Source organism: Zootoca vivipara, chromosome 5 (genome assembly GCF_963506605.1).
Source record: "Zootoca vivipara chromosome 5, rZooViv1.1, whole genome shotgun sequence".
In the NCBI taxonomy this organism is placed as follows: domain Eukaryota; kingdom Metazoa; phylum Chordata; class Lepidosauria; order Squamata; family Lacertidae; genus Zootoca; species Zootoca vivipara.
This window is the reverse complement of record NC_083280.1, coordinates 24,296,219-24,321,349: the sequence shown is the minus strand read 5'-3', so window position 1 is coordinate 24,321,349 and position 25,131 is coordinate 24,296,219. Positions and strand designations below refer to the sequence as shown.

At 44.6% G+C, this 25,131-nt stretch overlaps 1 long non-coding RNA gene across 1 annotated transcript; it reads right to left on the bottom strand.

Annotated features, from left to right (window-relative positions):
• Nucleotides 1-550: 550 nt before the first annotated feature.
• Nucleotides 551-24,742, bottom strand: LOC132592108 (uncharacterized). The gene is made up of 3 exons (XR_009557539.1): nt 24,636-24,742; nt 9,852-10,002; nt 551-861 (listed from the first exon to the last, which is right to left on the bottom strand). It is a non-coding gene; the product is annotated as an uncharacterized LOC132592108 (long non-coding RNA).
• Nucleotides 24,743-25,131: the final 389 nt, after the last annotated feature.

Below are 25,131 nucleotides of genomic sequence, written 5' to 3'. Positions count from 1 at the left end.
AGGTGAACCACAAAATGGTGCGCAGCAGCAGCAGCCAATGCATTCCTTGGTGGCCAAGTCTGCTGCCCTTGAGAATCCTGCTGCCTGAGGCGGTTGCCCCAAGTTGCCTCATAGGTGGGCCGGCACTGGCTGTGTTACACCCACACTCAGAACCCAGATTTTTAATCTATGGTATGAAACTGGATTGTTTTAATAAGACATAGTTAAGAGTAACCACTGTTTGTCTAGGTTCAGAAATAATGCTAAACTGCAATTAGTTAAAAATAGCAGCAAAAGCTTATAAGCTCTTCCCCAGAGGGGGAGAACGCCTAAGTCCATAGCTGCCAAGTTATCCCTTTTTTACAGGGATTTTCCCTTATGCTGAATAGGCTTCCTCGCGAGAAAAGGGAAAACTTGGCAGCTATGCCTAAGTCCAAGGCTTGTGCATGTAACACTAAACCGTAGTTTAGTACTACATCCGACCAAAGCCAGTGCCCATTTAAACAACATACATCTGCATGCACCCTTCAATTCAAGGAGGCTGAATAAAGTGATTTGCCCAACAAGCAATTAAAAACCATTCCAAGCACTGTCCCAGGGCAGCAGCTGACATGCTTAACAATCGGTGTTAGCAAGGCTCGGAATCCATGCTTGTCTGTACAAAGTTCACAGCCCTCTAGTATTCACAAAGTGTTAATTATGTGGCACAGATGGGATGTTTCAACTTACGGAATAAAGCTGCTTCAGGCAGGCTGTTTCTTTTTTGGAGCATGTCGTCTGTTTAACAGCTGATTCTGAGAAGGAGCTGACAGGAGAAGGATTCTGCAGCATTCCATTCCCTGCATTTCTTACTGAAAACAGCACGTTCTCAACGGTTGAATTCTGAAATAAATGCACTTGGGAAAGTCAAACTCTATGGGAAAGCCCTCAGCTAAGTGAATTGCAGAAGGGAAAAGAGACACTGGCAATATATTTGCATATTTGCAGTCTGAAAGGGAAAACATACCACTATGATCAGGAAATTCGACAGATGCCGTCTGCGAGCATCTTATGTTGGCAACTATGCTGCCAAAACTATGGAGAACAACAAAGAGAATGCCATTATAAAGAGAATTATAGCGCATGTGTTTAGGAAACACCCTCTGTTCCTTCCTAAAGCACTCAAGTGAAACATTCCTCTCCAGCCCCCCAAATAGGAATATTGCAGCACAGAAGAATTCATTATTGATAGTCGTCGCTCCTGTCAGTGTAAAAATGTGCCCCCATGCTAGACTTCTCTCTATCATTTATTATTATTTATTTTCTTATTAGAACTTACACCCAGCCCTTCAAACACATGATAAAGGCTGCTTATGGTGAAACATTACAAAAACAGCTGAAACAGAAAAATAAATTAAAAACAGAAAATCTATAGCAGCTGAATAAAAATAAGCGGAGTAAAACAGATCAACACAAATTAAACTGCCCGGAAAGTTATTTGCCTGGCAGTAGAAAGTCACCAGAGTGGGTATCAGGTGAGCTTTTCTGGGAACTGCATTCCAAAACTAAGGCTCCACCACTAAAAAGGCCCTGTCCTGTTACCAGTTGAAGCCATTGGTTCAAGTCCTACCCTCCACAGCAGGAGAAAAGAAGCTTGTTCCATCTTCCATGTGACAGCCCTTGAGATATTTGAAGATGGCTATCATATCTCCTCTCAGTCTCCTCTTTTTCAGGCTAAACATACCCAGCCATTTCAACTGTTCCTCCTAAGGCTTGGTTTCCAGATCCTTGATCATCTTGGTTGCCCTTCTCTGTACACATCCCAGCTCAACAACATCCTTCTTAAATTGTGATGCCCAGAATTGCACGCAGTATTCCAGGTGTGGTCTGACCAAGGACAGATCGTGAAGCTGAGGCTCCAATACTTTGGCCACCTCATGAGAAGAGAAGAATCCTTGGAAAAGACCCTGATGTTGGGAAAGATTGAGGGCGCTAGGAGAAGGGGACGTCAGAGGACAAGATGGTTGGACAGTGTTCTCGAGGCTACCAACATGAGTTTGACCAAACTGCGGGAGGCAGTGGAAGACAGGAGTGCCTGGCGTGCTATGGTCCATGGGGTCACGAAGAGTCGGACACGACTAAACGACTAAACAACAACATGACTTCCCTTGATCTGGACACTAGACTTCTGTTGAAGCAGCCTAGGATAGTGTTAGCTTTTTATTGCCGCTGCATCACACAGTTGACTCATATTAAGCTTAGGTAAAGGTAAAGGGACCCCTGACCATTAGGTCCAGTCATGGCCGACTCTGGGGTTGCGGCGCTCATCTCGCATTTTTGGCCGAGGGAGCCGGCGTACAGCTTCCAGGTCATATGGCCAGCATGACTAAGCTGCTTCTGGCGAACCAGAGCAGCGCACGGAAACGCCGTTTACCTTCCCGCCGGAGCGGTACCTATTTATCTACTTGCACTTTGACATGCTTTCGAACTGCTAGGTTGGCAGGAGCAGGGACCAAACAACGGGAGTTCACCCCGTCGTGGGGATTCGAACCGCCGACCTTCTGATCGGCAAGCCCTAGGCTCTGTGGTTTACCCCACAGCGCCACCCGCATCCATCATGTTAAGCTTGTGATCTGTTAAAACCCCAAGATCCTTTTCACATGTACTGCTTGTAAGCCAGGTGTCCCCTATCTTATATTTGTGCATTTGGTTCTTCCTGCCTAAGTTCAGGAGAAAGAATTGGATTCAATCCAAGCAATGGATTCAAACTACAAGAAAGAAGATTCCACCTAAACATTAGAAAGAACTTCCTGACAGTAAGAGCTGTTCGGCAGTGGAATTTGCTACCAAGGAGTGTGGTGGAGTCTCCTTCTTTGGAGATCTTTAAGCAGAGGCTTGACAGGTATATGTCAAGAATGCTTTGATGGTGTTTCCTGCTCGGCAGGGGGTTGGACTGGATGGCCCTTGTGGTCTCTTCCAACTCTACGATTGGGATATAAACACAGGACAATAAATGAAAGTAAAATATGCCATGTGGTCAACATTGTAGTGGTGCCTCACCAAAGAGAGCAGCTCACCTTAAGATGATGGAGACCGATGGTCACTTTTGAAAGGGTTGTGGACCATGGATAGAAAACAACAACACTGTTTAATGCACTTGAAGGCACTTTGGGCTGCTTGAGCAGATAAGACTTCGAGAACCCTGTTAAAGGCTGGTTCACACATAGCTCTATGTTACTTGACAACTAGCAGCTAACTGTGCGGATTGACTTCAGTGCTGTTTTTGAGGAGGCGTGGCACTGCCTGATATTAAAAGATTTGTCTAAGGTTTTAGATCTGCGATGGTTCATTCACACACTCAGATCAACATACAATGCAGCTGTCATCTAGTTTTATGAATATACAGGTGTAAACCAGCCATGAGTCACACTGAATAGAGGTGAGAAGTCTGCTAGAATAATAAGTAGTCTAAGAATAATTTCTGCATTGCGCAGACAGTCGGAGAGCAACGAGCTAAGATTTAAAGGGAAATTATAAACACAGAGGAAACTGAAATGTATCCTATTAATTTTAACTGCACCAAAAATAGATTCTCTGCCTTTTACCATCATCTCCAAAGCACACCAAAAGCTTGCTGTTTTCATCCTCTTAACAATTTACTACAGTCAATGTTTTGATCTGCTTCATTCTACTGCTTTGTCAAAATATAAAAAAATGCTTACACTGGGGATGTAGAAGGCTTACTGTCCTCTCTGAGTATTTCCTAAATTGGCAGGTGCTTGGGTGGGGTGGGGGAATTAATAGATGGATAATCAAATCTGGAATGGAAAGACAGCAATCATCTAGGGCAGGAGGTAATCACAAAAATCTTGAAAGGAGAGCTATTCCTTTCTTAATCTGGAAAAAAATATATGATGTAAATGATCGCCGCTTAATAAACCTGTATGCATCCAGTCAAGGTATTTCTTCAACAGGCAGTGTGGTGTAGTGATTATAGAGTGTCAGACTAGGACCTGGGAGACCTGAGTTCAAGTCACCACTCAATGCCTCCCCGCCTAACCTACCTCACAGGGTTGTTGTGGGGAGTAACTGAGGAGCAGGAGAATTATGTACACTGCCTTGTGCTCCTTCGAGGAAAAGGTAAGATATCAATGTAATAAACAAAATGAATAACAAACCGTAATAAACATCCCTTAATGTTGACCTTGCCTCAAGTCATTTATACATTTGTGAGATCATGGGAGCAACTGCATGGTGGTCCCTCTCCATTCCTGTGTGGCTTAGGGCCGGCCCTCCCATTAGGCAGAGTGAGTAAGCTCCTGGATACTGAGGGATGGGAAGAGGAGGGAGCTGTGTGTGTACAATGCCTTGCTCTGCTCCTCCTAAGCTAGCCTGCTGCCTTCAGGTGCAGCAGAGGGCAATGTTGACAGCATCCAAGTATGATTCAGCTGCAATTCTGGTCAGTTTTTGTACATGGAATGTGAGGAGCCATCATCTTGTCGTTTGCCTCAGGCAGCAAAATGTGTTGGGCGAATCTTGGTATACAGCCCAATGTTTGGGAATGGTGACAGCGCTAAGACTAGCCCTGCCCCTGTAGAAGGGTTTGAGGTGCGATTCATTCTGCTGATGTAATTCGCTTGACAGCTATGTCATGGTGTAGGAAATCTACCACATACTGAACCCTTCAGCACACACAAGGCAGTAGGCAACGGAATAGCTGCACGAGCACAAGGCTTAGTGCTGGTGCAACAGGATTCCCCTCTGCTCCTCCTCATGTGAGTTCTGTACCATCCTTAAATCTGATCTGGAGGGTTGCGGGGGGGGGGGGGGAACCCAGAAGAGATTTAAGGAGCGTGTAAGGGGAAAAGATTCAATTGTGCAGGGTGGGGAGAAGGTGGGAATAACTGCAATGAAGAAATGATGATTCTGCAAGCTACACCTGCTGAAATCGCCTCTTATACTCAGCTATTAAAAGTGTAAGGAGTCCTGTCCTTTTTTTTGCATCTGCCCACTGTTACCTGCAGCCTTTAGAAGCCAGGGAGCTGCTTATGCACTCAAAGATGGAGCCTGGGGTTCAAAATGGAGCCCGAAAAGACCCAGGCCAATGTGCTTAAACTGGTCAGACCAGCAGGTCTTCCCACAGAAGCCAACCTGGAATGGACTGTTTATTTACTATCCTGCCAAAATAAGAAGAAGAATTACAGCAGCAGCAGCAGCTCCGCTCCACCCAGCTGTCAAGGACTGCGTATTAGAGGCATCCCATACTATCTAGACATGTTTGTTTAGAAGCCTGCAATACTTGTATCTCTAATTTATTTCTCTTTCCGCAACTTAACCCAGTGTCCTCGATTTCCCCTACACAGAATGTCTTTGATCCAATAACATCCCTCTGTTTGATGATTCCCATTTTCAAACACCCGTCCTTCCTGGCTGGTATTTTTGTATAACTCAGTATTAACCCTTTGTTGTCAGTCCTGGATATTAAGAGTGGAAGTTTTGTGGATAAAATCACATTAGACCCCTCAGAGCCAGCCTGGTGCAGAGGTTAAAGTAAGGACAGGTGGTAGCCTCCAGATCTTCCGGACTAGAACTCACACCAGCCCCACCCAGCATAACAGGGCTAGTAGTCCACAACATCTTGAGGAGACCACATTAGAGAGTGTTGGACTATGACAGGGGAGACCAGGGTTGAAATCTTCACCAAGCTGCGAAGATGACTCTATAACCTTGGGCCCATCACCGTCTCTCAGCCCAACCTATCTCACAGGGTTCTTCCAAGAATAAATTAGGGGGGTGGGGAGCATGTGCAAATACCTCAAGCTCTTTATAGGAAAGGTGGGGTGCAAATGTAGCAAACAAATAAGACTTTTCCAGGCCCCACTGTTTCCTTTTCAAACAACCTTACAAAATCTCTCAATCTACAGCTTGGAAAAAGCAATAACCGAGCTGTCGACGTCATGCTTTTAATATGTTGGGTAATCAGATTCCTCAGCACTGAAGAGATAGGTAGATAGATTGCCCCTATTTATTACTTTTCTTTTGTTTTCTTTTGTAAGGTTAAGATCCATCTGAAGAGCTCTTGTTAAATCAAAGCATGGCTTCAGCATTCTTCATTTGAAGATTAATGGGGGGAAATGTGGATGTTTTCACTCTTAAAGTGTTGTTGCATTTCTCCATCATAAAATATGCTGGTAGCCCCTATATTATTTGGAATATACATTTGGTTTACAACACTCGGAAGGATAGCTATGTTAGTCTGTTGCAGAAAAAAACTATAGAGCAGAGCTTTCCAAACTGTGTGCTGTGACACTTTAGTGCAGTGGTTTTCAACCAGTGTGCCTTGGCACCGTGGGGTGCCTTGAATGACAGTCAGGGGTGTAGGCAACACCGGCCTCTGTGTCTCTTTCCTTCCCTCCCTCCTCTGGTGCCCTCATGCAGCTCTGCCCCCCAAAGGCTTGCACAGCTGTTTGTTGCAGCTGCCCTGGCTACAAGATCCCCAGGCTGGTCAGAGGCAGGCCAGGGGGTGCTTCCTAGGTCCCTGTGAGGCAGTGTGAGGAGGCACCTCTCTTTGCAGGGGGGAAGCTCAGAGACCAGGGGTAGCAGCAGCGGCTGCCTAGAGCAGGGGTCCCCAAACCTGCCCGGTTTCGGGCTGGTGCACACCGTGCCAATTGTGCAGCGGGCCGGAGGGCAGGGGAGTGCGCGCCCGTGCGCACACACTCTTACAGGCACGGCAGCGCGCTTCCGGGTTGGGGGAAAGTGCCGAAAATCGTTTGTGCACATGAGCATGGGCCTCCCCTGACCCGAAAGTGCACCGGAAATGACGTTTGCGCAAGCAAGGTGGGTGGGTGGGGCTGAGAGACTTCAGAGAAGTGTGACTAGCCCAAGGTCACCCAGCAGCTGCATGTGGAGGAGCGGAGACGCGAACCCGGCTCCCCAGATTACAAGTCTACCACTCTTAACCACTACACCAGAGGTCTCCCAAGGGGAGGGGAGGGGAGAGGAGGCTGAGGGAACCCTCCACAAGGGAGGGTGTTTGAAAAAGAGTGAGAGGCTGCCAGCTCTGCACGCAAGGAGTGACATAACTGGGCTTCTGAGCCCCACAGGAGTGCCGCAGAAAGAATGCAGTTGGTCAAGGGAGCCGCGGACCCAAAAATGTTGAAAACCTCTGCTTTAGTGTGTCAGCGGCGGTGTGTAGATTTGTCATGCAAGTGCTCCCCATGCTCCTCCCAGGGCTGGAAAGGGGTTAGTTTAACCTCCAGCTTGCTAGTAAAACTGAATGACTGAATGAGTCGCGAAATGATGCATGTCTAAAAAGTGTGTCACCAACATGAAAAGTTTGGAAAGCTCTGCTATAGAGTGTCTTAGGGGCCAAGGCCTGCCTAAGCCATTTTGCAACCACACACACACACACACACACGTACACCCTACTGCTACATCCCAGTGTTGGGACCCACTATGTGTTGCAGGCTCTGCAGAGATGCTGCCCTAACTCTTGCAAGGCTTTATCCAAGCTAACTGCCAAACAGGAGCTCACAGTTCACAGCAAAGGGTGCATGCTCATTCTGGCAGCCCAGCAGGTCCAGGGGCAAGCAGAAGGAAGTATTCACTTCACAGCTGGGGCTGATGGAGTTGCTGTCCAAAACATCAGGCAGGGGGAGAGAAAGTTAGTGAAGGCTGGTATAGGGCCATGCTCCTTTACCCTCCTCAGCTGCCCGATTTGAATTGCTTTACTCCCAAACAAGTGTTACTAAGGCCAAATCTGCACCATACATTTAGAGCACATCGAATGTGCTTCTAGAGCACATGCCGTCCCCCAAAGAACCCTTAGAAATGTGGTTTTCCTCCTCATTCAACTACAGTTCCCAGCATTCTGGCAAACTACAGCTCCCAGAATGCTTTGGGGGCAAGACATGTGCTTGAAATGCACGTTGAATGTGCTTAAAAGGTATGGTGTACATCTGCCTACTTCTGGCCAGGGAGAAGTTCCAGAGAGTTCCATCTCGTTCTTAGATGAGATAGTATTGGAGATCCTACATATGCAGGGTGGTGTTGTAATAGTTGCTTTATTTAAAAATATGCAAGCAGAGCAACATCAAGGGCAGCGGCAGGCAAACTAAGGCCCGGGGGCTGGATCCGACCCAATCGCTTTCTAAATCCAGCCGCGGACGGTCCGGGAATCACCGTGTTTTTACATGAGTAGAATGTGTCCTTTTATTTAAAATGCATCTCTGGGTTATTTGTGGGGCATAGGAATTCGTTCATATTTTTTTTTTCAAAATATAGTCCGGCCCCTCACAAGGTCTGAGGGACAGTGGACCGCCTCCCTGGTGAAAAAGTTTGCTGATCCCTGATCAAGCGCAAACAGGAACTACCTTAGCAGATCACCCCAGGACAGTTTCTGGTGCTGCCTCTCCTCAGCATAGCTGCCAAGTTCTCCCTTTTTTTAAGGGAAATTCCCTTATGCTGAATAGGCTTCCTCGCGAGAAAAGGGAAAACTTGGCAGCTACGCTCCTCAGAGCTTGCTCTAGCGGGAAAACTCTCCTCTCTTTTCCTCCCCGAATTTCCCATTCAAGTTCCAAAAACAACAGTAGCAGCGACAGAACTATCTTCTGGATCTTTGACCTATTGATCTATGGAGTGGAAATCACTGCCCATTCAGAAAACATTCCATAGCCTTCGATAAGAAAATCAAGGTGCTTTAGTAAAAAATAAAACAGAATCCTGGCTCCAGTTAGTCAAATGCTGGAAACTCATCTTGCAGCACAAATATTTTTCTGGTTAAAATAATTGTAGGAAACTGCCTTTTCGAACCAACCAACCCCCCCCCCCCTCAAAACACCTGATAACAGGAAAAGCTCTCCCTGCTGGCCATAAAGAAGCCTAGTAATGGTGCAATTCTTTACAAGACTAACCTACCTCACAGGGTTGTTGTGAGGATCAAATGAGGAGGCCTATGTACCACACTTTGAGCTCCTTGGAGGAAAAGTGGGTTATAAATGCAATCAATCAGTCAATCAATCAATCATCAACTCAGAAGTCAGCCCCACTGAGTTCAATGGGTCAGAATGTCCAGGTCTATTTGGTAGTAAACCCTATTGAACCCAGTGGAATCCCATGCATATTTACTAGGAAGCAGGTCCTAGAGTGTGCTCAACTGGGTTTACTCCCAGGTAAGTCTAGAAAGATCTGCAGCTTTGGTGCCTAAAATGTGAGGCGCTGCTTTTTACCGTAGCTCTGCATTTTTAGATTTATTTTAAACTGCTTCTTAACTTTCCACCTTCGAAGGGTCTTGCAATGCGGAGAGGTGGGTTATGCCTGGGCCTGCACTGCAAAGGGAGCTGATAGTAAATGGAGGCCAGGAATGAACTCAGGATAGCTCAGTAGAGCTAGAGCCTCTAAGTCTCAGGGTCGTGGGTTCGAGCCCCACGTTGGGTGAAAGATTCCCGCATTTTCAGGGGGTTGGGCTAGATAACTCCCAGGGTCCCTTTCCAACTCGTGATTGATGGAAGATTGGACCAGCCTTCCAAGAGCCGTTCCCTTCACCGCAGGGTGCAGTACCCCGAGAGGGCGCTAGGTGTCATGCGGCCGAGACCCATTCAAAGGCTCCTCATGCAACTGGGCACGTGCGAGTTAAAACGGAGAGCCGGCGTTGTCTCTGCAAAGATCGTTGCTTAAACGCTTCCATTTAGAGAGGGGGGGGGGGCGGGACCGGTCCAGGGCTCTTAAGCAGCAACGGCCCCCTTTGCATAGCTGCCAAGTTATACCTTTTTTTAAGGGATTTTCCCTTATGCTGAATAGGCTTCCTCGCGAGAAAAGGGAAAACTTGGCAGCTATGCCCCTTTGCAGCGCGCATTTTTTCAGCTCCGGCTCGCCCGCCCCCCGCATGAACTCACCTCTCCTTGACCCTCCGCCGCTCCTCTACTGCTGCGACCGACCAATCAAGCACTCGCTCCTCGGCCACTTCGCTTAATGCAGACGTCTCTGGCCGTGCCTCTATTTCTATGGTAACCCAGCAGAAGAGATGTGGTTGCACGCATTACAGGGCTGGAATAAGCAATGGGGAGATAGGAAGCGTTTCACTTTAAAAACAAAACAAAACAAACATATATATGTTTTGGGGGCCGTCTTGGCTTGTTCTAAGCTGCGCTGTAGAGATAGACGCTTCCCTCCCCACGCAGCCTTATGGATTTCTTTGCAACAAATCTAATGGTTGGTTTTGCTATGTTTTTAGGTACAGTAGTACATTGTGATGAATGGTGAAATGTGTCATTAAGGATTGCCTTTAAAACACACACACACACACACACACACACATTTCCTTTAACAACAACCTGACAGGCAGAAGTTCAGCAGGTGAAGTTCCCTTCCCCCACCCCTGTGCAGATTTGCTAATATTATTACTGTATTGTATGACCCTCGGGGCCCCTTCCAACTCTGCGATTCTCTGATTTTGTTATATATTTATTTATACCCAGCCTTCTTCCCTAAGACAGTTTACAGATAAAAGAACAACTAAAACACTAAACTAAACTAAAAACATTTAAGCATTTATAGAATCCAATAGATCATTATATATTGTGTGTATACATACAATCAGAACCAAAACAGCACAGCAGCAACCCCCTCATTCATAGAATTGTAGCGCTTGTGGTGGTGAACTGAAATTGTAGCGCTTGTGGTGGTGAACTGAAAAAAGGACTATGAGCAAGACCCCTAGAGAATCAAACTCAATGATGACAGCTATTGCCCATCTGTGCTTGTTTTGTGAACTGAAGTACAACCTGTGAAGAATTTCTCCTCTGGAAGGCCCACCGAAATGAATGGGAGTTGTACAACAGCAGTACATAGTCTGCAGTTGTATACAGACTTACCTGGGAGTATGTCGCATGGGACTACGTTTGAGTAGACATTAATAGCATTGCCCTGTTTTGGCCCTGTTCACACACTTGCTTCTTCATATTTATTCTCCTTTATAGGAGAAGTCTCTGGTGGCACAATATGAAACTATCATGTGATTGCCCCAACATATACCCAACTTGCAACAAGCTATATTTAGTCTGCCAACACTCAGCCCCTATTTGTTTTGCTGACACCGAATCTAATTTTAGAAGTTTTGTGATGGAACAATAAACGTGGATTATGTTATATCATGGAGCTGGGATCTGCACATCCAGTTCCACATTAGTAATATTCATCTCTTACTTTCAGCTATCTTGTACAAAAGTTTTGTGTGGGTGGGTAACATTTCCAGCTAAACTATTAAAACATTGAATTCATGCACAATCCTTTTAATGAAAATCTAAACTAGCATTAATTCATTCGGTTATGAATTGCTTCCCATGAGGCATCACAGAGCAATTTGCAATACAATAAAAACATATATGGAGCAACTGCTTATATATAAAGGCCCAATTCTGACATATGGAATAGAACTCCTGATAGGATTGGATTTTTTAGGATACAGAACACAGTCTTCTTCTTCTTGCTGGAACGTGTCCAGAAGAGGGCAACCAAAATGGTCAAAGGCCTGGAAACGATGCCTTATGAGGAACGGCTTAGGGAGCTGGGTATGTTTAGCCTGGAGAAGAGAAGGTTAAGGGGTGATATGATAGCCATGTTCAAATATATGAAAGGATGTCATATGGAGGAGGGAGAAAGGTTGTTTTCTGCTGCTCCAGAGAAGCAGACACGGATTCAAACTTCAAGAAAGAAGATTCCACCTAAACATTAGGAAGAACTTCCTGACAGTAAGAGCTGTTCGGCAGTGGAATTTGCTACCAAGGAGCGTGGTGAAGTCTCCTTCTTTGGAGGTCTTTAAGCAGAGGCTTGACAGCCATCTGTCAGGAATGATTTGATGGTGTTTCCTGCTTGGCAGGGGGCTGGACTGGATGGCCCTTGTGGTCTCTTCCAACTCTATGATTCTATTCTTCTTCTTCTTCTTCTTCTTCTTCTTCTTCTTCTTCTTCTTCTTCTTCTTCTTCTTCTTCTTTGGCGATCATTCGTAGTAGCCAAGTAAGATTGTCTTCCATAAACACAGTTTTAACTATGAGTCCGTACGTGACTGTGGAGGCCAGTTCTGGATCAACACGTCCTTCCACTCACGGTGTGGATTTGCCAAGCATGCCTTCCTCTTAGCACATTTCTCCCTTGTGTCCTGACTTCGAGTGTCTTCAAAGCCCATGACACTTTTGGTAAAGGCTGTTCTCCAACTGGAGCACTCGCAGGCAAGCGTTTCCCAATTGTTGGTGTTTATACTACTTTTTAAAGTTTTGCCTTGAGACAGTCTTTAAACCTCTTTTGTTGACCACCAGCATTACGCTTTCCATTTTTAAGTTCGGAATAGAGTAGTTGCTTTGGAAGACGATCATCAGGCATCCACACAACATGACCAGTCCAACGAAGTTGATGCTGAAGAATCATTGCGTCAACACTGGTGATCTTTGCTTCTTCCAGTACACTGGTATTAGTTCACTGGGTATGAAGGGAATGAGACAAACTTTAGGCATTCTGGTTCCAAGGGATGCAGGGCTTTATGTATCGGTACCAGCTCCTTAAACTTAGCCCAGTAGCCAATTGGCAGCCAATTCTTTCAGCAGCAATATAATGGCAATATTCCACCCCTAGTTAGCAGTCTCACCCTCACATTTTGCACTAGCTGCAGTTTCCAGATCAGCCCAAAGGGCAGGCCCACCTTGGAACAATCCAAACTGGAGGTTAGCAGCACATGGATGACAGCGGTTAGGCTATCCTGGTCCAGAAATTGTAGCTGGTAAAAAGGCACTCGTAGCCTGGGACTCTAGTGACAGAGATGGATCCAAGTGCCCACCAAAACTATGAACCTTCTCCTTCTGGGGGCATATGAGCCCATCCAAAAAGCAGGCTATTGACACCAATAATCCAGACTTAGGAACTGCTCACCCCCAGCATCTCCTCCTTGGCAGGACTCAAAGAGTCAATTCCTTGGCTCTCATCCAGTTTACCACTGGAACCAGGCACCAGTCCAGGACTTGCATGGCTTCTCCTGATTTAGATGTTACAGAGAAATGGAGCTCAGTATCATCCGCATACCGATGACAGCTCTCAACAGCTTCATGTAGATGTTAAATCGCAACAGGGACAGGATGGTACCCTGAGGCACCCTGAAGCAAAACTGCTAGGGGAGATAATCACCCAACGCTGTTCTCTGAAACTGACCCTGAAGGTGGGAACCAAACCATAGTAAAACATTGCCCATATCACGGAGCAGGTTCAGGAAGCTACCATGTCTGATAGAATCAAAAGTCACTGAGATCAAGTAAAACTAACAGGGTTTTAATCCTCCAGTCCTGCTGATAAGGTCATCCACCAGGGCAACCAAGGCTGTTTCAGTCCCATAACCAAGTCTGAAACCCAACTGGAATGGGGCAAGATCACCAGTTTCATCCAAGAGTATTTACAACTGTTGCTCCACAACCCTCTCAAATCACCTTCCCTTGAAAGGGGGAATTTACAACAGGGTGGTAGTTGTCACAAGCCAATTGGTTGGTCCAGGATGGGCTTTTTCAGGAGTGGCCATATCACTGCCTCTTTCAAGATGGTGATATTATAACCCCTTTGAAATCTTACAAACAAACACTGCCATTGCAACCACAATGACAAAACTCTTAACAACAACACAAAAGACTACACGCTTTAAAAAAGTATTATTCTGTGTGTGTGTTTTTTTAAATAAAGATGGACCATTTCTCAACAAAACTTTTCAGTTGCATATATTCTCTTACCGTATCTTAAAATTGGTTAGTTTTATCATATGTGCCAAGTCTTATAATCTTAACATCTATTCCAACAAAGAGGGCACATCTTTTTGTTTCCACTTGCATCTTTTATATTTCCAGTTATAAATCATTTTGTAAGTATTTAAATATGATTGTATTATGGGTCCTCACTGTGTTGGCCCATGGGTGCCATGGTGCCTCGTGTGATCTTCCCTTGGCAGCCACAAAGCCTATGAGACCCCCCCTCCCCCACCCTCTACCTCCTTGGTCATGGAAAATTGAATGCAGCTGCAGGAGAAAGTTAGGAGAGTGATGCTCTTTCCCGCTTCCTCTTTGAGCTCGGTGTGCTTCTCAAGACTTAAGGATATGTTCGCTGTCGCATTAGCAATGTAAAATGCAGCAAGCTCGTTCTGCCCACCCCGTGCATTTCAAGCCACATTCACCTAGCGTTGTTCATATTGGAGAGAGGGTGGGGATGTTTTCACCCAATATGCAGGACCTTTTTGGTTTTGCTGACCATGCACATACACACACCCCGGACTCTTACTCATGAAGCTGTTATCTTTGCATGTGGAACAGCTGTCTCGAATGTGCACACCCGTCGCAAAGTAAATGTGGCATACCTTCTCTAGTCAGACTGAAGCTGCTTTGAGGGGAAACACATCAAGCAGCGGTATTTGTCAAGGAGCTGCAGGAGCTAACACCACGGAAACTAATGCTACGCCTAGGAACCACCAAAATGCTGGTGAGGATGCACTTCCACAGGCACATACCTCCACATGTGGTGGGAATGTCCTAAATTCTAACTGTTCTGGACATCAATCATACAAGAAATATGAAAAATAACTAAGCAAGTATTAGAAGTCACTCTACAACTGGCCCTACTTATTATTATTATTATCATTATTCTTTATAACCATACTTTCATCCAGGGACATCAAATAAATTACAAAAAAAAAAACCCATTCAGTCGAAAATCTAAGAATAACATGCATCAAAATCATCCTCTTATTAGCTATACATAACAGTATATACTTTTGTCCCCACTCATTTATCCTAATTTCTTTTCTTTCTTTCTTTTTCTCCCCTTCCCTCCCTCCCCTTTACCCCCCCCCCCAAAAAAAATTGTTCTCTCTTCAAATCTTTAACCATGTGCACAGATTATTCATTCCAATTTGAATGCTTGGGTTGGCTCCCCCCCCCCCGGTGTCCAATTCCTATAACTTGTCCATTTATTCTACAACTGGCCCTACTGAACATCTTCCAAGATAATAATGCCCACTCACATCACATAGAGCTCATAACCCACCTACTCTCAGCAGCTAGAAGCACATAGCTGCCAAGTTATCCCTTTTTTACAGGGATTTTCCCTTATGCTGAATAGGCTTCCTCGCGAGAAAAGTGAAAACTTGGCCGCTATGTAGAAGCATCATAGCCAAACACTGGAGAGACCTGTCAGGAATAAGCATAGACCAATGGTATAAAAGAGTATGGGAAACAGCCTTACTGTATTAGAAAAACTAACCAATAAACTGAAACTGACACGGGGACAAATAGAAGAGGACGCCTTCACCCCGGTATGGTTACCCTTTATCACATACACAGCCAAGACAACAACAAGAACCGCCAACAGCATATGAATCAATCTGATTAACCTGATCCACACACACACACACACACAAATTTCACTACAGCCAATCAAAGACAACCCTAGGCCACCCCCCAACCTCTCTCACCACCAAAGAAATACAAGCAAATAGTAAAGAGAACCCACCCAAGTGACGCTGACACAAAACCCCACACGTACACTAAGTAGAAGAATAGAAGCATTGCCACCCGACCCCACCCCTACTAACCATTCTCCCTCTATCTCTTTCCCCCTTTTCTTTCTAACCTAACATTGTATGTATATATATATATATAAAGGAGCTGCAGGAACGATATGGGTTGTGGCTAAAGTTGTGTGTATGCAGCTTCAAAAACTAGCAATGGGAGCACACTGGATCCGGAGTAAGCGGTGATGTGAGCATGCCCTCTGATTCATTCTATGGGATCTAACTTTTACACAGATTCCTTGGAAAAGTGAAATGTGTGTCTTGGGGTGAAGGTGAGCAGAAGCAACCAGAAGGAGTGGCGACTGCAGCGCTTGCTCAAAAATCCAGCTACTTTATGGTTCATTTACCTGATTTATTTGATGAATGGGGCTCAGCGGGTTCAATAAAAGTGCACATATTATAAAGTTATCATATAATGTGCCTGCCTCCCCCCCCAAAAAAAATCCCACCATGCAAACCTTTTAATTCCTCTTTGCACCTGTCTAGTAAACTGTTAACAAGAGTATAAAGCTTAGTCACAGTGGCAAGGAGAGACAGCTTAAAATGACATGGAAAAGTCTTGTGGCAGAAATACCTTCGTTTTCACTTGGATAAATACATAAAACCTGGATGTTAGCTCTTAGACCATTAAGCTGCTTTACTGGTGCATTACCATGCAAATCGGGATGTGTCTCGACTTCATTAGTCGTTTGCTTAAAAAAAAAGGAGTAAAAGTGACAGCTTCAAAAATTAAGGAGACACTAGGTAAGTGACACAAAAAATATCTCTTTGGCTTTTTAAAGGCATTTTTTTCCTTTAAAGAACAGGTATTATATAATTTAGTGTATACTCCAAAATGTAACTCATGCATGCAACTAACGTGGTTATTTATTTATTGAATTTATATCCCTCTCTTCCTCCCCAAGGAGCCCAGGGTGGCAGGTGCCTATGCAATTTTAGAACAAAACAAAGACCTTCTAAAACATGTAAAAACAACCATAGTTAAAAACATTCCAAAAGTGATCACAATTAAAAATCAGCTTCCATCCAATAATCTTGAGGTTGCCAGGAACAGTATTCTTCAGCCACTAAATGCCTGCATAAGCAGGAATGTTTTTAGGTTCCTCCTAAAGATTAATAATGATGCAGGCATGTGGACCTCACTAGGGAGGGCATTCCACAATCAGGGAACCACCACTGAAAAAGGCCCTGACGTGAGCTATTGCCAACTGGGCAGCACTAACAAGGCCTCATCTGCCTATTTTTGGGTCTGAGATGGTCCCCCAAATAGCAGCTGTGTATAAACTAGAGTGTTAATGCACATGCAGGGAGTACTGTACACAAATCCACATCTCTTTCCAAACAACAGGGATTTTTGTACACTACAGGCTTAAATTGGTTTAACGGCCGTTGCTTCTCCTCCAGGAAAACTGCAAAGTGAGTGTGGTAGGAATTTCTTAGTATGCTGTACTCCCTGAACTACAATTCCCAGAATTCTTTGAGAGAAACCAAGGCAGTTACCAGGTATAAAACTGCTAAAAGCTTGTCAGACACAAATATACTCCACATGTACCCCTAATGTGTACACAGCTATTCACAAGCTGGATATTCAGGGGCCGGGGACCTTTAAAATCACCAATAGGGGCACCCATTTTAGCAGTGGGATTCCCCCCTCCTTTCCCCTGCAGACCCCGTGTGTGCCCCCCAAATCAGTTTCAGGGTTTTGAGAAGTTCAGAAGGCTGGAAGCGGAAACAAGAAACTAGAACTCCCTTTGTGCAAGCAGATTTCTCTCCCCACCCCCTCTTTTTACAAACTTTATTTAAGGGGAAAAAATTCCCAAGCAGATTTCTGTTGTGCAAGTAGATGGACAGCACTGGATGTCACCCAAGATAATTCAACATATTAAAGCACATTAAAACAGCAGCCAGCCCTGTAAAGATCATAAAACAAATTCAGCATGCTGACATCAGCGTCTACCTCACCACTGAGGAAGTATGGCAATCTAACAATGGTAGTTTAATCAGTCCTTTGCAATGGGGAACTCATTGAGGCTAAATCCCTGTGACTCTTAGCCATAATTGTGTCAGCTATTTATATTCATGCCTTACCTGTTGGGCAGCTAAACCAGCCTGGCGAAACACATGTGTGTGTGTCTCATGATTTCTTTTGTTCTTCCCTGTCTGAGTAGCTGGCAATGCCTTTGATCAAGATCATTGGCATGTATTAGGAAAGCACACTCATCTTTTGCCAGGTTCTTCAGTGTTTGCTAAAGGTGATTAATATCTATATTTTTTGTGTATCTTAATTCCAGTGAACTACAAAAGGTGAGTGGACCTGAGCAGGACCTCTTGGCATATGTGGGGCAATGATTATGCATTAAACCTATTAATTGGTTGTCGCCAAAGGTGGCCTCCAAGCAACTCACACAGAAAAATCTATGAACAAATACAATTTATAATAGAAAGGGGGGGGGAGAGAAAATCATATAAACATCAATATACTATACAGCATACATCTAAAGCAGCCCTCCCCCATAACAGCAAAAACAACATTGGCAGCACAGTAACAAAAACCAGATTTATACTCCCACCCGCTAACCAGCAGAGAAAACAAAATTTGACAGAATAAGTAAGTTTTTGACAAGAGTCTAAAGACTGCAAAGAGCGGATCACCTGAATCACTCGTTGCGAGAAGCCAAGTTGCAGGGAACCAGGCAGAGGGCCTTCTCGGTGGTGGCGCCCACCCTGTGGAACGCCCTCTCATCAGATGTCAAAGAGAAAAACAGCTACCAGATTTTTAGAAGACATCTGAAGGCAGCCCTGTTTAGGGAGGCTTTTAATGTTGAATTGATTATTTTATTTCATTTTTCTGTTGGAAGCCGCCAAGAGTGGCTGGGGAAACCCAGCCAGATGGGCGGGGTATAAATATATTATTATTATTATTATTATTATTATTATTATTATTATTATTATTAAATATGTGACTGCTTGGATCACCCTAAATAGATAGTTTTGCAGAGCAGCTGCTACCACCCAAAACTAACTGTTTCCAGTGGAAGATTATACTGTAGAAAGGTTTGTTGCTCTGTCCATTTTTGCCTCTGGCTTTCCCTTCAGTGGTCCTTGGTCCTCAGCAGCAAATGTGGCCTTTGAGCCAGAAATGGTTCCCCATCTCTGCTATACATGCAGAAGAGGGCATATCTTGTGACTGCTCTTCTACTCTAGCCCTTAGCAGCTAGTTTGGAAGCAAGGCGTTTCCATTAAAGTACAGAGTATCTCCAGTTTTCTGCAATTGGTGCTCTCCTACAAGTCAATTTCTACTTGGTCCATGCACAGTGATCTTCTTGCCATGCCTTCTTCCTTGCCTGTCTCCATGCCTCACCCATCCCTTGATGAAACATATCTTCTCTTGTGTATTGTTATTAAAAATCACACTCACTTACTTTATAGTTTTTCTTTATAGACTCCAAGATCTGAGGTTCTCTCCACCAAGCTCAGCTGCAGCCTGCTGGATCAGGCTGCTGGCCCATCTAGTTCAGCATCCTGTTCTCATACTGCCCCCCCCCCAAAAGCCTGTAAGAAAATCCACAAGCATGACCCAAGCAGAAGAGCACTTTCCCCTCCTGTGGTTTCCAGCAACTGGTATTCAGAAGCATCATTGCCTCCAACTTTCGGAAATATCACTGCCTCCACTCAGGTGCAGTGTGCTTTTGTGAGATCACAGGCCACCCATAGCCAAACAGCAAGAGCTAGCCAACACACATCCACTTAAGCAAGAAGCATTAGCATATGAACGTAAGGAGAACATGCCATTATCTCCATCTAGTTTGGTGTTGCCTACACTGACTGGCAGTGTCTCTTCGGGATTTAAAGAGTGAGGCCATTCTCAGTCTTACCAGGCAGTGCCGGGGATTGAACCTAGGACCTTCTGCATGTAAAGCAGATGCTCGAATACCGAGCTACACTCTTTGTGAAAGCAGAAGGGGCACCGCAGGGAAGTTCTAGCTGCACCTGGAAGCTTTTGGACATTTCTGCATTCCATTGCAACGTGTCCACTGCAACACATGCCTTAAACAGCTTTGCCCTACATATGGGACACAGCCTTTGCCTGCCCTTTTCTGTGATTGCACAGCTTCCAGTATTTGACAGTGGAAAATATGCACGCAATTCATTCATGGCCAGTGAGTACACTTAAGAAAACAATAAAGCAACAGCATGAAATACCAGTGTTAACAGTGTGCAATCCTATGCATGCTAATTGCGAAGCAAGTTCCATTAGGATTGCTGCTTAAGTGGAGTCACCAAAGCAAACTTCCGGCAAATGATGTTTTATGGTTGGTTTGTTTTTAGTTACAAAACAGAGTGCTGGTTTCACAAGGTGAGAGACTGAAGAACCATGGGGGTGGGATGTGTGGTGATTTGGTGATTCTGTTTTCTATACTGTAGCTTGATATGGGCCATTGTGATATGCTAGGATTAAAAATTAAAGTTACAATCATTCAAATGAAACAAAATTGGACCTGGAGGTGGCTAGGATCAGAATCTCGAGCTAGACTGCCAGGGAGACTAACAATGCTGAGCAAATGTCCAGGAGTTCCATTTTAGAAGTGTAATAGAGATGTTTGGGAATGATGAAAATATGATGGAAAGGCTTCCATGGAAATGAAATGGACTATGGCCTGGGAAATCTCTCCACCAACAACTTGTATCATGTACACAGGTTTATTTTATTTTGCTTTAAATCCCCTTCTATGGTCTCTGGTTTATTCTTGTGTAACTCCTCATAGTTATTTTTACATTCCGAAATTCAACTTGTCTGGTTTTAAATTAGGCTATAAAATTGAACTGCTACCAACTTCCCTTCCCACTCAGTCTCAATGTGTTGGCCATATTAATCAGACTAATTGGGAGCAATTGTACCAGATTACATAGATAAATCATCATGATTACAGAATCTTCACTACGGTGAAAACAGAACTCAAAACAGCCCTGAATGATTGCAAGCAGGGGTGCTGCTGATGGAAAAGAACTCTGCATTGAACTGCAAATGCAAACTGCAGAGCTCAAATAAACAATCTGTTTGTTCTTGCCTTGAGTTGTGCCAATGCCAGCCTGTGAGGGCAACGTGACTGTGGAAGAAAGCTATTTCAATGTAATTTCTGGACCTCTCAGCCTAATCTACTTTGCAAGGTTGTTGTAAAGTGGGGCGTGGGTGGAAAGAACCAAATCTTGAGTTCCTTGTAGGAAAAGCAGGTAGTAAATTTATTGTGTGCTCACTGCAATCTAATTTATTGTGGTTTGAGTTCCGCTGAATTTTTGCCCATCTGGAAAGCTCATTTGTGAAATCATCCCAGATGTCGCTTCAGAATAAAATGAACTGGGTTGAGGAATGAGATGTTAACAGTTAAGTACCATTTTACTGGGCAGCTTCGCCAGTGCAAATATACTGACAGATTTTGAAAGGCTATAAAACTCAAAGTGCATGGGAGGGAAGGTGCACAATGTAGCTGATTTCAGAAGGAACTAAGTGTATAGCTTTCAATCTCTCTCCTCCCCGCATGACTCAGGGTCCACTTGTAACCCCAACTTGCTTCTTGAAACACTTTTTAAAATTTGGACTAGATTTTTTTTCTTAAAAAATATTGCCCACTTTCCCACCCCCTCTCTCTCCCCACCCCTCTCATTTGTGTGTGTGTATGCAAAGGAAGAGGAAGGCCACGAAACCCTGACTGTCAGGGTTTTCCTTCTGGGTATTAGAGATGCCAGAAAAGGAAGAGGAAGTGACAGTCAGCCATAGTGAACACATTTGTGTCATGGCTCATTCTGCCAAAAAAATGCTACACACACACACACACACACCTGGATTTCCCTAGGAAAAGGAAGGACCCAGGAGTGTGATGTCATGGTGCGCTTCCTAGAATGATTGTCAGCTTATCTCTAAGTATTGCTGTCAACATCCTTTTTCTCTGGGTTCAACAAGGGCTACCCGGGCTGAAGTCCCTCATCCCAGTTCAGCCAGAGATACATTGGGGCAAGTTAGGGTTGTCATATTTCAAAAAGTGAAAATCTGAACACCACCTTTTGCAAAATCTCAAGAAAGAAGTTGCTGAGCTATTTTAAAGCAAATTCACCAAAATCTTGGCTTCTGGCTGAAATTTTCCCGGACATTCAAGTGACTTCCACATGAACACTGCTTCCAACAGGTGTATTCCAGCTATGGCCAGAAAATTCCAGACGTATGGCAAGCCTAGGGAAAGTTCCCTATCCCATCTCAGCTGAGGGTTATCTAAAGCTGGCTGACCCAGCATTAAGTTCCAAGAAAGGGCAGGTGCAGAATGACCCCTGTTCTAATCTCCATTCAGCTTGGGCATGTGACCTAGCAACCCAGTGGAAGTTACACTGGCAGAAAGGGTGTGTGTAAGAACAAAGTCTATTTTAAATGCCCCCCCCCCTCTTTCTGGCTGGCTCCGCCAGCAGTTCCCCCAGTTCTGACCAGAGTTTGGAATAGGGGTAAAGTATGCCTTCTTAAGTTCTGAAGGTTTCCTACCATTGGGCTTGCTCTGCAAGTTTACTCTGAATTTATTAGCTATTTCACTCCGGTCGGCCATGCAAACTCTGGCCCACGATGTACTTCCCATGTGTTTGGGAAACCCCCAGTCTTTTCTAGATTCAGAACTTTTTTTATCTTTCTGCAATTACTGCCACTTTCACTTCTTTCAACACCAGTGCCAGTTTTAGACATCTTTTTTTAACCCTTGAAGCAGAAATGTGACACCCTGCTGCTCCATTACGGGGGTGGGTGGTGGGTGGGAAGGCACACAGAGAGGTTGAAGGCAGACATGTGATGTTCCTTCAGAATCTGCTACACAAAGCAATTGCATTGCATTGCTTCATCATGGTATGGCTTGTTCCACTACTTAAGAAATATATCCTAACATCATAGCCTTGGTCCTGGATACTTGAGGGGACATTTCCATTGAGCCTACCTTCTGGAGTTTAACCTTTGTTAAACCTTTGTGGTATCTTCTCCCATTTGAAAAGAGCTGCAGAAGTACAGATTCCAACATTTCCTGTTCCGACTCTGAAACTGCGGGATGTATTAGCAAAAGGAATCATCTGGTATCTCCTTCCATTGTTTTGGAAGGTGGGTTTTTTATTTATTTAAAAAGGTTATCCTTTGATAATGTTTACTGCCAGAACTCGCTGATGATGTAGACTCAGAGGTAAGCAACTTGGTGTTTGCCAGATGTTTTGGACTACCATTCTAGGATCCCATCTGCACTAGACATTTAAAGCACTATTTCACCTCTTTGAATAGTCATGGCTTCTCCCAAAGCATCTTGGGAAAGGTAGTTTGGTGCTGAGTGTTGTTAGGAGACCCCTCTTCCCTTCGCAGAGCTTCAATTCTCAAGAGTGGTTTTACAGTCAAGCCATCTTCCCAGGGCGCTCTGAGAACTGAAGGGGGAGGTCTCCTGACAAAGCTCATCACCCTTAACAAATTGCACTTCCCAGGATTCTTGTGGGGCCAGGGAGCCCTGGCTATTCAAAGTGATATGATACTGCTTTAAATGTACAGTGCAAATGGGCCTTGGAGATGCAGGTGAAGACTATCTCAGAGCCTGGTCCAGCATCTATGTACAGGGCCCTCTACCATCAACTGCCCTGTGGGAAAGATTTTCCATAGGATGGGAAGAGAAAGGACAGGCAAAGACCACCTTACAGTCACTGCCAGCTGAACTTTCTCCTTCCCTGTGCCATATTTACCATCAACTGCCCTGTGAGAAGGAGTCCATGAAAGAGAGGCAAGCAAAGACCCCCCCAGCCTGATTTAGCCCCACCCCCCACCCCATTGGTTTTGTCTTTCTTGTAAGCTGCCTTGGAAGGATTTGTATTGTTGAACTGCAGGGTATAAGTTATTGTAATAGATAAATAAGCCCCATCAACATGGGCAATCATCAGAATGATGGGAGTTGTAGTCCAAAGATATCTAGAAGGCACCATGTTGGCTTACTTGTGTTGCAAAGTATTGGGATCTGCCTTTCAGCTGCTCTTGCCTGTTGCATTTGCTTTCAATAGATTCTTAACTGGTTTTAGAGGGCGTATTCTATTATCAGGCTGAGCTACCTTGAGTGATTTGTTTTCATTTTCTGAAATAAAACAAATGATCAATAATCCGCTGAATGGATCTCTACCCACCCAGTGGTTATGATAGATGCAAGAGAGCTGCTTGTTTTATAAGCCTCTTGCGTTTCTGTGGGTGAACTCTCAGTTATTCAGCTAGCTCTGTGGCTGATGAGTCATTCCTCACCCTTGAATCATTTCTGATGGAGGTGAAACACCTCCCTCTGAATTGCTACCTTGATGAGACATTTGCATGACCAGTTTCATCAGAGAATGGGAGCAGTCTCACAATTTCCCATTCATGTGCTCCAGCTGACCTGGAGACACGTGTCTAATTTCTCCCAATGTCTTCCTGCGTTGGACGGCATTCTACAACTGATTGGAAGAAGCAAAATGCCAGGAACTCTGTTGTCATATGTGGCTAGGGTGCAAGCAAGCAATTAACCGTAGGACATTAAAGTCTCACCAGAGTATCTCTTGGCTTCATTCCATGCCAGTCACTGGTGGTTGATAGACTGTGAACATTTCAGGACTAGGAAAGATTCCTTTCCTTATTTTTACTGGCCTTTCAGTTATCTTACACTCAGAGCAGAGCTGGGTCTGCTGTTCTTTATTTGGTTCTTTCAATATTTATTTAATCTGCCTTGCCATGTGGGTAATTTGCCACTTGTATTACATTATTCAGAAAACTCAATAAAAGTATGCTGTTTTTTAAGTGGGTGTAAGCATTCAGTAGGTTTATTAGGACAAGCCCAGATAATTGGGGTGTGTCTCCAAAAAAATACAGTGCATGGATTATCTATTATAATACACATCCCTGTGACGTCTGTCTGATGGTAGTAGACACTGTTGCTAAATGACACTGCTTATGGATTTGGGTGGGAGAGGTGGGGCACTCAAGTAATTCTGGGACGTACATGTGACAAAACTGGTTTCAGCATCCTTCTCCAATTTGGCTTTATCCAATACTGAGGATATAATGACGTACCTATTTGGGAAGCGAGCTCCAGATGTCCAATGGCTCCTAAGAGTTCATCCATATTTGTGGGCTGCTCTTGGTTTTCATTCCACAGTGGTATCCAGGCAACAGGTTTGTTGACCTAACCTGGGAGGTAAAGGATGGAGTGCTTAGTCAACACTGTCTTAAGTACTGACCTGACCTGCAGACAGTATAATGACTTGGGCTGTGATTGGTATCGAGCCAAATATAGCCTGCATAGACAGTGTGATGCAGTGGTTAGGGTGTTTGGGCTGGGACCTGAGGAATCAGGGTTGAAATCTCCACTTAGCCATGAAGTTCACTCCATGAAGCTCACTGAGTGATTTGAGGCCAGCCAGGCTCTCAGCCTAACCTACCTCACAGGGTTGTCGCGTGAGGATGAAACGTGACAGTGGAAGGCCATATGCACCACCTTGAGCTCTTTGGAGGAAAGACAATATATAAATGCCATGATAAAATAAATATCTAGCACAGGAAATAGGAG